The following is a 15520-nucleotide window of genomic DNA, read 5'->3' as shown; positions in this document are numbered from 1 at the left end:
ATTCCCTGAGAAAATTACTACATTTAGAATTAAAAGGGACCTTGTGGGATATTGAGTCCAATCTCATCATTTTACAGATGAGCTAACCGAGACCCACATAGATAAAATGACTTGCCTAAGATCACATGCATTATTACTAATATGATGGTGGTGGTGGTAGTGATGGGGATGATGACTAGTATCTTTAAGACTGGCAAAGCATTTTATACATCTTCACAGAAATTCTGGGAGGTTGGAACCATTATTGGCCCCATTACAAAGATGAGGAAACTGAGGCTGAGAGCTTAAGTGACTCATCCAGGATCACTGATAGCTCGTCAAGCAGGCAATAAATATTTATAGTGTCTCATAAGTGCCAGACATTGTGGCACTAAGTATGGGGAAGGGGTAGAATTTGAACTTAGCTCTTCCTGACTCAAAATCCAACGCACTGTATCCACTGTGCCTCTCTGTGAGACAGGCAGAATTTGAACCCACTCCTCTGCATTTAAATCCATTTTCTTTACACTATTCCACAGATCAGCTAGAAAGGTGGAAAGGCCCATCTTCCAAAGAATCCCTCCACTGATCCTAAAGTAATACGGAGCCCTCCAGTGGACACCCCTGTCTGAAGCTGTAATCAGAGATGTCTCCAGATAGAAACATTCCAGGTTCTAAGAAGTAGGTGATGGTTTTGACCTAACGCTTACAAAGAGAACCCTAGTTCAATTCTCTGAACACTGGAAAGTTGTCTGAGCCTTCCTGGAGTGGGAGGGTTGGGGTCAGAGTGGGAGTGGGGCGAGGCATCGGGAGGCCTTTCCCTAAAGAATGATGGAAGGATTGGGTGAATTATATTAAGCACAGCCTAGGAAAAGCTTGAAATGGGGCTAGAGATGGAAAGTCCAATGTGCAGCTGGCCAGTGTCGTGTCGTGTCATTGCTCCTGATAGGGCTGTAACCTGAGGCCCCACCTGGGAGCCAGAACAGAGTTGAAAAGAGGCCTCAGGGAGAGAGGCAGCCCTGGGACCAGGGACAGAGCACGTATCTGAGGCTGTCTCATAATCAACAGGCAGGACTGGGTGGACTCAAGGGGTCTTGGGTAAGTCACTCGATGCGAAAAGAGATGATGGTATTTGGGTGGGGACAAGGTCAGGACCTGTCTCCCCAGACTGGGATGTGCAACTGTGTTTAGGGAGAGCAAAAGGATATAGGGACCCCTGTTATTTTCCCTCCTCTGATGTTCAGTCCCAGTCTTTATCTTTAGAGCTGGAAAAACAAATGGAATTACGACTAAGGGAAATTCTCATTTAATAGATGAGGAAATTAAAGGCATGAGAAGGGAAGTGGCAAGTGCATTATGCTATTATGGATCGCTCTGTCTGTCTATACAGTTAGCTCTCTATTATTTAATTTATAGTCAGGATGTCCAAGCTTGATAAGTCAATTGTGACATTTATGACAAGTCACTTAGCCATGCCTCAGCGTCCTCATCTGTCACACGAGGGGGTTAAACTTAATGACCTCCGAGGTGGGTCCGGGCTGAAATCAGTCATTCTAGCGTCCCTCAGACACCCATGGGCCTGCCTTCCTCCAGAGAGGGGACTAGGCCGCCCTCCCCCCAGGGAGACCCGAGACTGCCTGGCGCTGGTCTCGGGGAGGGGGTGTCGGGGAGGGGGTCTCGGGGCGCTGGTCTCGGGGCGCTGGTCTCAGGGAGCTGGGCTCGGGGCGCTAGGGGGTCTCGGGGCGCTGGGCTCGGGGCGCGGGTCTCGGGGAGGGGGTCTCGGGGAGCTGGTCTCGGGGCGCTGGTCTCGGGGAGGGGGTCTCGGGGCGCGGGTCTCGGGGCGCGGGTCTCGGGGAGGGGGGTCTCGGGGAGCGGGTCTCGGGGAGGGGGTCTCGGGGCGCTGGTCTCGGGGCGCGGGTCTCGGGGCGCTGGGCTCGGTACCCGCTGCTCTCCTGGCCGGCCTAGGCTCCATGAGGCCTGTTTGGGCGTCAGTGCCTTTCCCAGACCCCGGGGTGCCCCTGCGGACCCCCGGGCGCGGCAAGCCGGGCTCGTGTGTGACAGTCGCCGCTGCGCAGGCGCGTGTCGCGGGCAGTGCCCGCGTGGAGACGCGCAAATCACTGTTTCGTCTCGGTCCGCGGGAGGCGCGGCTAGGTTGAGCTCGGACCCTCTGTTTAGTCTCCCCTCGAGGGGGGCCCTGATGCCCGTGCCAGGGCGCGCTGGGGGCCGCGCCCCGCGGGCGGGGGTCCTGGGGGCCGGAGATGGTGCCCGCGGCCTGGAGGGGCGAGTGATGCCAGGGGCTGCCGGCCGCAAGGCAGGACTTGTCCCGGATCCGGGGGGCGCTGGGGGTCGGTCGGACAGCTGCGGGGTGCGGAGGGCCTCGGGGAGCGCGAAGGGGCGCCGCCCCGAGAGGGCGGAAGGATCGAGAAGAGGGAGGCGGAAGTGAAAGTGACGCGCACGGGCGTGGCGGAAGTGAAAGTGCCGCGCCCGGGCGTGGCGGAAGTGAAATGGACCAGCCCGGGCGCCGCTCGGCCCTGGGGGGCGGGGTCCCTCTTCTAAGCGCTGATTGGCCCTCGGGGACGCAGGGAGGTCCCCGGCCCCGCTCGGCCCCGCCCAGCCCCCCCAGGCCCGGCGCCCCGAGCCCGCGGGACTCTGGGATGGGTAGTTCGGCCTCCCGAAGGGCCGTAGCCAAGAGACGTTCGAGAAACTACCGTTCCCAGGATGCTCCGCGGAAAGGGCGGGCGCGGCTGTGACAGCTGGGGCGGACCGGCCAGCCGCCCCGCGGGGGTCGCCCCCGGCCCAGCCCCCAGCCGGGGACCCTCCTCTTCCAGCCGCCTCCCCCGGGAAGCCCGCGGGGCTCTCAGCGGAAAACCCGGGCCGGGGGCCTGCGTCCTCCACGGAGCGCCGGGCCTGGGTTCAAATGCTGCGCGGCGCGCTAGCGGGGGGCCCGGGCCGGTCCCCGCCCCTCGGCCGGCCTGGGGGTGCTCACCTGTCACAGGCTCCTCCGACGTCGGGATGGGGGGTGGGCGGCGCCCCGGGTGGGTGCGGGTGCTCTGCGGCGCGGCCCCAGCGCCTGCGGACAGTGCGGGGCCCCGGAGCCCGAGGGGGGCCGTCACCCCCGCTCCTGGCACCGCCGCGCTCACTCCTCTTCCTGTCAGCGCCGCGGCGGTGCCCGCTGCCGTGCCCGCTGCCCTCCTGGCATTGGTACTAACGCTACTGCTGTCCTGTCAGTCCTGCTGCTGCTCTCCGCTGTTGCTTCTACTGCTGCTGCTGCTACTCTTACTATTTTTTTATTGTTATATTTCTTTTGCAAGGCAATGGGGTTAAGTGACTCGCCCAAGGCCACCCAGCTAGGTCATTGCTAAGTGTCTGAGGCCGGATTTGAACCCAGGTCCTCCTGACTCCAGGGCCGGTGCTCTAGCCACTGAGCCGCCCAGCTGTCCCTACTTCTGCGACTTTTAACCCTATTATTTCTACTTCTACTATTACCGCTGACTGTGATTTACTGGGCATGGGAAGCTCCTAATGAAACAATTAACACCATCAGCTTACTTCTAAGGCAGTTAAAAGAATAAGAAAATAAATATATACAAAATGAGCTAACAACAGGATAAATAAGAGATAATTAAAAGAGGGAAATCACTAAACACCAGATGGGGACATTCCCTCCCTCAAAGCAGGTTGTCACCATCTCTGTAACATGGAGCTTAGCAAGTTGCCTAAAGTTTCTCAAAGTTAAATGACTCACCCAGAGTGAAGCTCCTAGTTACACAGTGCTTTATGTTCTCTATAGCACTGTCTCCCCAGCAGTCCCTGTGAGGTAGATGGAATTCCTGTTATCCCCAAGAGTGGGTAATATTTCATTTTCTCCATCTACCACTATTTCACCCTCTTTGTCTCCCCTAGTCTCCCCTTATTGTGGTGTAGAAGTCAGAGTGCTGGACCAGCAGCCAAAAAGGCTCAGGTTCTAATCTCTTCTCTGACATTCTTACTATCCATGTGGCCACGGGCAGTTTCCTTATCAGTTCCCTTATCAGTAAAATGGGGACTAAAAATGCCTGTAGTACCTCCTTAAGTTGTTGTTAAGTTTACATGGAATAATGAAGCTTTAAAAATGCTTTAGTTATGGTGATGGAGTGAGATGATTGATAGGGTGAGAAACTGCAGTCCTGGCAATAGACTGAGTGCTTTCTGAGCTACCCATCAACAAAGAATTGAGAGGTTTTTCACTAGTCGGTTGGTCAATCAATAAAGAATTCCTTGCCCATGGTACCCCTGAAGAAAAAAATACAATGTGGTCTCTGTCTTTCAAAGCCCCTTTCCACTTTTCCTCTGAGAATGGCAGAGAAAGGGGACAAAGGGTGCTAAGAATCACACCATTTTTAGACTATAAAATTCAACTTAGATGTTGCTTCTCCAAATGTGAAATCCATGTTCAATGACCCATGTGTAGGACATACCGCAGCAGGAAATAAATGCTATCCATCTCCACATTCTCCCTGTAAATAAAACCAATGGAAAGAAGGAGGTTGCAACTAAGTGCAAAGATGGGCCTCACAGATCAATGAAAGAACCAGTAGAGTTGGTTTTATCTTGTGCCCACAGGCAACAAGAAATATAAACACTCTCTTTATTCATTTGCTTATTACTTTTCAAGATATAATTTTAAAATGATCAAAGGATAGGAACAGGCAGATCTCAATGGAAAAAAGACAGTGTCAGCAACCATATGAAAAATGAACCAAATCACTAATAGAGACACTCCTCCTCATACTGTAAATTGGCAAAGATAACACAAACAGAAAATGATTGTTGTAGGGGCTTTGGAAAAATAAGCAAATTTCTGCCATCTGTTGGTGAAACTGTGAACTGCTCTAACTTGGAAAAAAAAATTGAATTATGCCCCCAAATTCAATAAATTGTGTGTATATGTGTGTGTGTGTGTGTGTGTGTGTGTGTGTGTAAATATACATATATAAACATATAGATATATAAGCATCTCCAGCTGTCCTGACCTATGTCTTGCCACTGGACACAAGTGACCCTGGAGAGAATGAGGCTGATGACTTTGCACAGCCCTATCTTATTTAAATCTAAATCACTAGCAAGTTAAGACATTTTTCTCTTGGGTCAGTCAGGTGGCACAGTGGATAGAGCACCGGCCATGGAGTCAGGAGGACCTGAGTTCACATTCGAGCTCAGCTTTGTGACCTTGGTCAAGTCACTTAATTCCATTGCCTTACCCCCTCCCCCCCCAAAAAAAGACATCACTCTCTTTATGTTATTGGTCTGCTTAGAGAATAATGGACAAACAACACAAATATATATATAAACACACACACACATACTAAAACACACACAAGGACCCAGTAATATATTACAACTAGGCATATACCCTAACCTAGGGAGATAAAAGGAAAAGGGAAATGACCTGTATGTACAAAAATACTTATAGCAACTCATTCTTGTTGTAGCAAAGAGCTGGAACTAAGAGGGCATTCATTAATCAGGGAATGTCTTGGACTAACTAGTATATAAACGTAATGAAATATTATTGCTTTGCAAGAAATGGCAAAGGGGGGTTTCAGAGAAACCTGAGAAAACTTATATGAAATGGTGCAAAGTGAAATGAGTAGAACCAGGAGAATATTTATACAATAACAACATTGTAAAACAATGATAACTTTGAAAGATTTCAGGACTCTGATCAATGTAGTAATTGATCATTATGTCAGAGGACCCATAATAAACAACAGAGAAGTAATGGACCGAAAATATGGAGAAAGATACATTATTGACAGAGTTAATGTGATGATTTGTTTTTGTTTATATTTGTTCCATTTGTTTATATTTGTTTCTTTTTCTTTATTTTATTGGAGGACATTGAAGGAAGAAGGATGTTAGGGTTAGGATAGTCAAAAGAGAAAAATTTTAAAAGGAAAAAAGTATGATTAAAGCATTTTTAAAAAATGCTTAAAAGGGAAAAAGTGGAAGTCCAAAAAGAATCTTGGAATTCAGAGAACTTTGAAAGTTACAGACTGGTTTTATTTATTTATTTATTTTTATTTTTAGGGTTTTTTGCAAGGCAAATGGGGTTACGTGGTTTGCCCAAGGCCACACAGCTAGGTAATTATTAAGTGTCTGAGACCGGATTTGAGCCCAGGTACTCCTGACTCCAGGGCCGGTGCCTTATCCACTATGCCACCTAGCCGCCCCTATTCTTTATTTTAAAACATAATAATGTAATTGTTTTAATAGATATTCATGGATGAATTATGATATTCTTTTTATTCTGCTGTTTACATGTAGATGTACATTTTATTTGTTGTTTTTCAGAATTTAAAAATAATTTCTAAAGTCACTTTGGGGACATTTGGTCATCCCATATTGCAACATCTGAAGACAGGTTAACTTTACCTTAATGGCAAAAGACTACTGCCATAAAAATCATTGTACTGATGATTAGACTACTGAGAGATGGGTCATTTTCATCAAGTTGTTGCCAGAAAATTATATATTGTGATCATACGTGATCTGGCATTGCTGGACCCATGCCCATAAAGCTGAGTACTCCCACAGTATCTAAACCATCATCTGTTTCCTATTAAATCAATAATGGGGTAAAAATGGTTCTGGAAAAGTCAGGGAGAAGGATGTCGTTGCACAATATTCCCCTCACTACATGATGATAAGGTCCACTTCAATTGTGATGGACAACTTACCATTTGTGAATGCTTGGTTGGTTGGTTGGTTAGTTCTTGTCCTTCATTATTGAAGAAGACAAAATGACACCACTAGGCTTGAGACAAATCACAGTGTATTCTACTGTGGTTGATTAGACAAACATGAGTTTGGAATGCTCTACCACAGGTTGGACACTAATAGTCCATGTGAACATCTGGGGTGGGGTACCCTAAACCTACAGATGTCACATTTCCATTGAGCTGTCTCAATTCTGCCCTCTTCATAGAGTACAGCTCCCTCTCTGATGAGAGCACACCATGCCACCAGGTGGTCCTGTGCCAGTGTCTCCCACGCTGGACAATCAGTTCTAAAGTTCTTCAATGAGACCTTCAGGGTGTCTCAGTTTTTCTTCTTCTGACCCCTTGTGAGCCCTTTCCCTGTGTGAATTCTTCATAAAATAGATTTTGGGGGGGGGGGCAAGTGCATATCTGGCATTCTGTTAGCATGTGTCCAGTCCATTTGGAATGCTGGGAGGTTTAGCTGGAGAAAGGACTTCAGTGTTTGGTATCTCCTGCCAGGTGATCTTCACAATCTTCCTAAGACAATTTCAATGGAAGTGATTCAGTTTCCTTTCACGGAGCTGGTAGACTGTCCAGGTTTCACAGGCATGTAGCAATGAGGTCAGCACAATGGCTCTGTAGACCTCTGCTTCGACAGTCTAATACCTCTTCTCTCCCATGCTTTCTTTCGGAGCTCCCAAATATTGAGCTAGCTTTGACAATGTGTGTGTTAACCTCATTGTCAAGGTATACCTCCCTGGAAAGGGCACTGTCAAGGTAAGTGAACTTGTCCACAGTACTTAGAACTTCTCCATTTGCCACATTCAATGGTTCCACATATGGATGGGGTAGTCCTGACTGATGGAGCACCTGGGTTTTCTTGATGTTAATTGTTAGACCAAAAAGGAGAATTGATCCATACTTTGTTGCATCTCAGCTTCAGAGGCTGCACTGAAGGCACAATCATCTGCAAACAGAAGATCATGCACCAACCCTCCCTCCACTTTGATCTTGACTTGTAACCTTTTCAAGTTAAAGAATTTGCCATCAATGTGGTAGCTGGTCTTGAGGCCATGTTCATCCTCATTGAAGGTATTTGATAAGATGGCTGAAAACATCCTGCTAAAACGTATGGTAGCAGGGACACATCCTTGTTTTACTCCATTGGTGACCGGGAAATCTCAAGAGCATCATCCACTATCCAGAACCCCGGGTATGCATGCCGTCAGGAAGCTGACGTACAATTCTGATGAGCTTCTCATATTGACAGAAACAGAGCCATGAAAAATGTGGCTTGTGTACAAACACTGATGGTAATTCAGAGAGGAATTTTATTAGGTATCCACATTGAAGCTGCATATGCTTTGCTATTTGATGACTTCAGCACAAAGGTGGAAACAGGGGATGATGGATTTAAAAAAAAACACTTTGAAAAATATAGATCAGGAGAAAGGTATGAGAGAGCCAAAGCCTTCATAGAAATTTCCTGACTTTAAATCATGAATATTTTCTTCAAGGAAAAAAATCTGTATATACTGGTTATGACAAGCCCTGACTAACCACATAAAAATGAAATTGCCCATATTTTAACAGACAGGAAACAACTTGTTGTGAATGTGGGAGTTTTTCTATGAGTCAGCCATCTATATATACAGTCATACCACCTACCTGGGGCAGAGAGCCAGATATGACAAAGCTGGGAAAATAAAAATGAGAAAAAGATTGGTCTTGTGCTTCAAACCACTTCAACTGGACCTATTATTTATTATCAAATGAGATAACTGTAAAGTGCTTGGCAAATTGCCTGGCAACAGTAGTCACTTAATAAATGTCCATTCCCTCCCCTCTTAATTTATCTTTAAAAGTTATTAATGATGAAAAATGGGGCATAGGAGAAATGATTATGCTCTTACTGTGTGCTAGGTGCACACAGAGACCAAGGTGAAACAGTCACTTCAAGAAGCTTCCAATCTAGCTGGAGAAGAGATGTCTATATGATATAGACATCTCTGTTGATTGATTATTTTTTTATTTTTAGGTTTTTAGGTTTTTGCAAGGCAAATAGGTTTAAGTGGCTTGCCCAAGGCCACACAGCTAGGTCATTATTAAGTGTCTGAGGCCAGATTTGAACTCAGGTCCTGCTGACTCCAGGGCCAGTGCTCTATCCACTGCGCCACCTAACCGCCCCTCGATTGATTATTTTTAAAGCCTCTTTTGTATCCTTGATCTGGTTATTGGTTTATATCAATTCAACATCTTTATGATTTTTTTTTTTGGTGAAGCACTTGGGGTTAAATGACTTGCCTAGGGTCACACAGCTAGTAAGTATTAAGTGTCTGAAGTCAAATTTGAACTCAGTTCCTAACTACTGTTCTAGTGCTCTATCCACTGCATCACTTAGCTGTTCAATGAAATTTCTATATATTTTATGTGTTATATGAATATATATAAATAAAATGTATAACTACATGTAAATATACAAATATTTATGCCTGTGCATAAAAATGTCTACATTCCTATGTAGGAAAGAGGAAACCCAAAACATCTCATCCTCTTCATTCACCTCCAGGGAAGGAGATGGGGGCTGAGTCATTCATTTATTGTCTTTTCTAAGCATCCTCATTTTCATTTCCCCAGACAATAAAAGAACTTCTCTTCGGAGAGAGTGAGACCTGAGACAAACTGGAATGGTCTAATTTGGGGAGTGGGACCATTCCATCTAGAAGCATGCTCCCTCACCTTTTCCATATGTGCTGGCAGTGTAGAAAACAAATTGGGAAGCAGGAAGGCTTCCTGGATAGAGGGCAGAGCTTGCCCTAAGTCTTGAAGGAAACTAAGGATAATGAGAGACGGGGATAAGGAGGGAATTCATTCTACTCATAAGGTTGGCCAGGGAAAAGGCACAGACGAGAAATGAGAGTTGTGGCTTTGAAAAGAGTAGATCAATATGCCTGGCTTTCAACAGTGCTTGGGGTGGAATAATGTGAAAAATGACTGCAAAGGTAGGAAGCAGCCAGATTATAATGAACTTTAAATGTCAATAAATGTCATTTAATTTGATAATAGAGGTAATAGGGAACCACTGGAGTTTATTGAGTCAAGGTGTGATGTGATCACTTGGACTTTGAGTCATGGCAGCCAAAGGTAATAGAATCTAATCCTATCTGTAAAAATTTTCAGGGAAGCATGAACAATATATTTTATTCCAGCATCTTTTTATATAATTATTCCCACCACAATGGAAAACAAAATCAATTTAAAGAGAACTTAGAGACCCAAATGAGTAAATTCTACCCAAGAGTATCTAAGGATGGACATGGAAGGTCAGTAGGTGGAAGGAACATGGAGAAGCTGCAAGGATTTTATGACAATTTTTTTATCCTATCAAGGACGATAGAGCCGTGAACTCCTGCTTGAATGCTAACATTACAATCTTGATGCTCCTTCAGAAGAGATAAAAATGGTACTAAAGAGAACAAAGATGGAACATGCCTATTAGATGAAGTTTCCATGGACTTGATCTGTGTTTGGGCAGAATTCCCTCTTCTCCCATTCACTGAGACCTGGTTCCCTCCAGATGATCTCACATCCTGGCCACCTTTGCTCCCTATCACCATTTACAGACTTAACTGCTCCAGCCACCACTCCATCCTTTGAAGTTATGGGTTTTGGTCCAAATTTAGCTCCCAGACAAGATTCTAGAGGTCATTGTCTACTCACCTTGAGATATTTTCTTAATGAATTTCACATCTGTATCATAGTCTTCCCCTTAACTCCCTCTCTCATTCTCGGGACATTGAGATTCCCTCAAGAGACCTCAAATACTCTAACTACTCGGTTCCTCAATCTGCTGAAATCTCAAATCCCATTCTACACCACCCCACAAGGATGATCATACCCTTCATATATTCCACTTCTATGTTCAGAAATTCTGAAATTCCTTTTATCATAATCTACTATAATTTCAACTTGATGTCCCATTATATTATATAAACCCAACCTTGTTCTTTGTCTCATCATGAGCTCTAATTCATCCATCCCTTAATACTTTCTCAGCTTAATTGTCATCACTTTTCTTCTCTGGTTCTACTGTCCTCCCTTCTCAGTCTCAGCCTCTTGGTGCATCAGCTTAGCTCCACATTATCCTCTTTTATAAAATCCCTGCCCTTCTTATTCTACCACTGACCACACCTTGCTAAGGCCCACTCTTACTCTTACCTAAGACCATCTTACTCTTTTCCATCCCACTCACATGTCGCTGAACAGAATTGGAGGAAATAATGACATTGTACTGATTGGGTCTACCACAAATTTGTTATCAATTGGACCCTCACCACCACCATGCACTTCTTTTACTCTCCCCTAAGGAATTTGGTCCCAATCACAGCAACAGTTGGAAAACCTCTTCTCAAGAAACTGTCAGTTGAGGGCTTACATTGCACTGAAAACACCATACCATTCACCAGGAGGTTTCCCTTCTTCCCTTTTCACCATCTTCATCTCTCATGCAACCAATCAAAATGAATTCCACTACTGTCCACATCAAAAACTGTATGTATTATTTGACATCTTGAGTCTTATCACTTCAGTCAGTAGGTGAGTAGCAAATATAAGCTCTTTGAGGACCAGGACTGTTTTCATTTTTGTCTTGTATCTCTAGAGTCTTTCACACAGTTGGAACTTAATAACTGTTTATTGATTGGCTGGCCATAAAGGCTCTGAGGGGTTATTCACAAGATATATATATATATATATGTATATATATATATATATAATATGAAAGAAGGGAACATTTTAAAAGTCTGGAAAACTATTAATCCCAAATAATTAATTAATCAAAATTTATTTTAATATATTAATATAGTAATCCAAAATTATTCAAGATTCTTTGAAACATTTAACAACAGAAATAATCTTATTTGATTGACCATTGGATGATATAATTATCAGAAGAGACATGTGCTCACCAGAGGGGTTAACCACTGTGATAGAGCAGATTTAGGGTAGAGTCCATGTTGAAAAGGCATTTCCCATGGATGCTATAATGCATCAGATGCTACTACTGTGGAGATTCCAGGAGGAGATCTGCAATATCTCAACAAAGTTTGGTCTGATCACTCATAGGAAAAGCTAGGTAGATGAAGAATGCCTGCCACTGTCTAGATTGTGGTGTGAAGTAGAAGTCTGACCCATAGCTCTCATCCATCATTTTGTCCTTGGATAGACAATTTAAATGTGATTGGTACATAGAAGGTACTTAATATTTATTGACTGACTTGACAAATTGGATCCAAAATCAAACAGGAAGACAAGAACAGGCTGAATTGCCTTTGGGAAATTAGAGAACTCTTATAATGACTTCAAACTTTTCTTGAAAATGAAGACATATCATTTACTATAGAGTTGCTGTAGAATCTACAACTTAATGGAACATTTTAATCTTTAAAGAATGATAAATGAATATTCCTCAGAAAGCCACAGGGAGGTGGGGGAAGGGATGTGGTGTGTGGTATGTAACAAACAAGGAACTATGATAAAGAACAGAAATAGAGGATGTCTTCAGAAAAATGTAGAATCAAAAAGTGTGGGTTAGTCATGTGGTGAGACCCACAGCCAAACCATGTGCTTTGTGGGCATCTTTTCAATGTTCAGAGAAATTAAGGAAAGATCTTTTGCTTATTGAGAAAACCCCTTGTGGTGAACATAAGGGAGGATATGGATGAGAGTCACACAACCCCAGCAAGTAAGAATAGATTGCCATCTTGGACAGTGGAGGAGAGACATGCACATTGATAAGACAAATCAATTTGGGTATTTGATTATTTGAGAGACTCCAAGGGTGGCATGATTTATCCCAAAGTCATAAAACTAGCTAAGTATATTGAATCCTGAACCCTAGTTTTGCCTCCAATTCTAATTTTCTTTCCTCTGTACCCTCAACATCTTCCTTTAAGAGTTCTAACTAGAAAGGACAGCTAGGTGGCACAATGGATAGAGCGCTAGCCTTGGAGTCAGGAGGACAAATCCAGCCTCAGACACTTATCACTTACGTGTTGTGTGACCTTGGGCAAATCACTTAACCCTGATTGCCTCACATCCAGTGCCATCTCCAGTCATTCCAATCCAAATCTGGTGACTGGATCCAGATGACTCTGGAAGAGAAAGTGAGGCTGGTGACTAAGCACGGTACCCCCTCACTCAAATCCAGTTCATTTGCTTGTCATGGCATCATCTTCCTGATGTCATAGTCTTATACAAAAATGAAGGACAAAACAGTGAAGCTAGAGCATGGTGGCCACAGCACCAACTTTTAGAGAAGACTAATGGGCAACCCTTTAAGAGATGAGAGCAACTGAGCTTAGAACTTACTTAGCTCTCCTACCCACAGCCTCTCTAAGCAGCAAACATCTTTAAAGTAGGAAGTTAATAGATGGCTTTCTTCCTTCCCCAATTGCCCACACTTAAGGTTAACTCCTTCAGTCCCAGGCCTACCCTGTTGTTTTCTCCTTCTCCCAAGAATGGAATTTGTCCTGAGGTGCTTCTTTGAGGGTCTGTTTCATGAAGTTTAAGTGACATGAAAATTGCAAGTTATAGCTCTCAGCTCTAATGTTTGATGAATTTTGAATGAATATGTAAAAGAAAAATGAATAAATGAATGAAGGAAATGCAAAGAAATGAGCAGGGAGAAGGCAAAGTAACTGCCATAAATATGAATCTGCATTTTTTTCATATCTGAAAAAGCCTGATTTTCTTTCATCTACAATTCATATCAGTCATATATAATGACATATACATACATACATATATATATATATATATATATAAAATACACACACACACACACACATATACACACACACACACACACACACAGCACACACAGAATGGGTCCTACAAAGCTCCTCAGATCTGTGCCAACAGCCTAGTGCTGGTTGCCAGGCTTCAAGTAAGAATGGAGGAGAGGACCAGGCTGAGTTTCAGCAGTCAGATCACTGCTTTGATTTTGAGAGTCAAATCTTTGGATTTGAAAGTCAAAATACTGCTCTTAGGCCTTGGATGCAGATGCAGGAAGGAGGGGACGTTCTCCAACAAGACAGATCTGAATCTATCCCTAGGGCTTAGTAAAAAATTCCAAGGGAGTTGTTGAAAGGTAGGTGACTTGTTCAGTGTCATACAACTAAGTATGAGATGGAGGATTTGAACCTAGACCTTTCTGATGATTCTGTCTCTCTCTCTGATGGTCCATGCTACTTGTATTCCTCATTGTGGCTAGGAACACAGGGTGGTCAGGACCATGATGCATTCTGTAAAGTGAGGGGCCTGCATTAGTCAGTCGACACGCCTTTATTAATCATATTGACTGTATGCCAGTATGATCTATGTATAAGTATGATCTCTTAATCTCATGCTTATAGAACAATGGATTTCTTCCCCATCCCCACTCCCATCTATGAAGGATAATAATGTTTGTCCTCCATTTTTTGAAGAAGACCACAACATCAGGGAGATGATACCATTATAAGCACATGAATTGGATTAGAATAAGGGGGGCTGTGCTAAGTCATCAGCTTCACTTTCTCCTCCAGAGCCTTCTGGGTCCAGTGACCAGATAGGAATCAGGACGACTGGAGATGGCCCTGGATGGGAGGCAATCAGGGTTAAATGATTTGCCCAAAGTCACATAGCTAGAAAGAGTCAAGTGTCCAGGTGGGATCCGAACTCCTCTCCTCCTGACTCCAAGGCCAGTGCTCCATCCCCTTTGAATAGATTTTTAAGCCTGGAGTCAGGAGGATTCATTTTCCTCAGTTCAAAATCTACAGAGAAAGAGAAATAATGAAGTTGGAAATGAACAGACTGAAAGTTGGAACGATAATCACACTTTCTTAATTTCTATAATCTTCTCCCTCATTAACGGTCCTTCCTCGAATCTTGGCAACAACCCTCTGAGACCATTTTACTGATGAGGGATTCAAGTCTACTTCAGTTGAATAAACATTTATTAATCGCCTACTATGTTGGAGACATTGGTTTGGGTGACAAACCCGACATGATGAACAGTCTCTGCTCCCCAGGATCTTACATTATCCTGGGGAGATCCGCCATTTGTGGTCTAATTTGAGGAAGGAGAGTATGCTAACTTACACATGACTCCAGGAAGTAAGAAAGGCTTCTTGGCCTTGAGGCCAGTCCCACAGGATGCTTGGGACTCTTAGTGATTTCAAGTCACTCTGGGGCAGAAGGGGAGAACTAGGACCCAGGTCCAGTGCCCTTTCTTGGCCATGCCATACAAGTTCCAGTTCCCCCGCCTCCTCAACCCCATCAAGGCCCCTCCCTTCTGACTCACTCAAAACCGACTTTACCAAAAAGCTGTCTGGCCAGTTATCTACTGGAAGGCCGTGCCAGCTAGGAGAAGCAGGAGGCTCCCAGGCAAGTAAAGTTGGCAGTGGCGGGGAGGGGAGAGAGCCCCCTGAGAATGAAAGGGGGAGGGGAAGACACAGGAGGAGCCCTGGAGATGGTAGGGGGGAGTGGAGAGCAGGACTGCTGTCCCATCAAACTGGCATCCTGGACTGGGGCGGGGGGGGGGCTCTACTCACCTTCTTCCTGCTCACCAGGGTGGGGAAGAGGGTGCCCCAGCCCTATCGGTGTGTGCTGTAATCAAGATGGAATTATTTCCTAAGGGGAAGGTGGGACATAGGATTTCTTAGCCTGGGCAAGTCTAGAAATTCCCAAAATAGAACAGAAAGAGGAAGAAGAGGCTTGAGAGAATCATCTAAATATATTCTCCACAGAACTTAGACAAT

The 15520-nt window shown here is 44.6% G+C and overlaps 1 protein-coding gene across 3 annotated transcripts in view; it reads left to right on the top strand.

Moving 5' to 3' along the window:
* The first annotated feature begins 1013 nt into the window (after positions 1–1013).
* The window catches only part of CAPG (capping actin protein, gelsolin like), a 43843-nt gene continuing 29336 nt past the window's right edge, over positions 1014–15520 (top strand). For 2 of the 3 annotated variants that reach the window (XM_074196382.1, XM_074196411.1), the window contains exon 1: positions 14949–15146. The gene's annotated coding sequence lies outside the window, so the exon portion shown is untranslated. Of the gene's footprint in view, positions 1078–14948; positions 15147–15520 lie in introns of those variants that run through there. The other variant, XM_074196424.1, reaches the window with a different exon arrangement.

Source organism: Macrotis lagotis, chromosome 1 (assembly GCF_037893015.1).
Source record: "Macrotis lagotis isolate mMagLag1 chromosome 1, bilby.v1.9.chrom.fasta, whole genome shotgun sequence".
Classification (NCBI taxonomy): Eukaryota; Metazoa; Chordata; class Mammalia; order Peramelemorphia; family Peramelidae; genus Macrotis; species Macrotis lagotis.
This window is presented reverse-complemented; position numbering and strand designations above follow the sequence as displayed.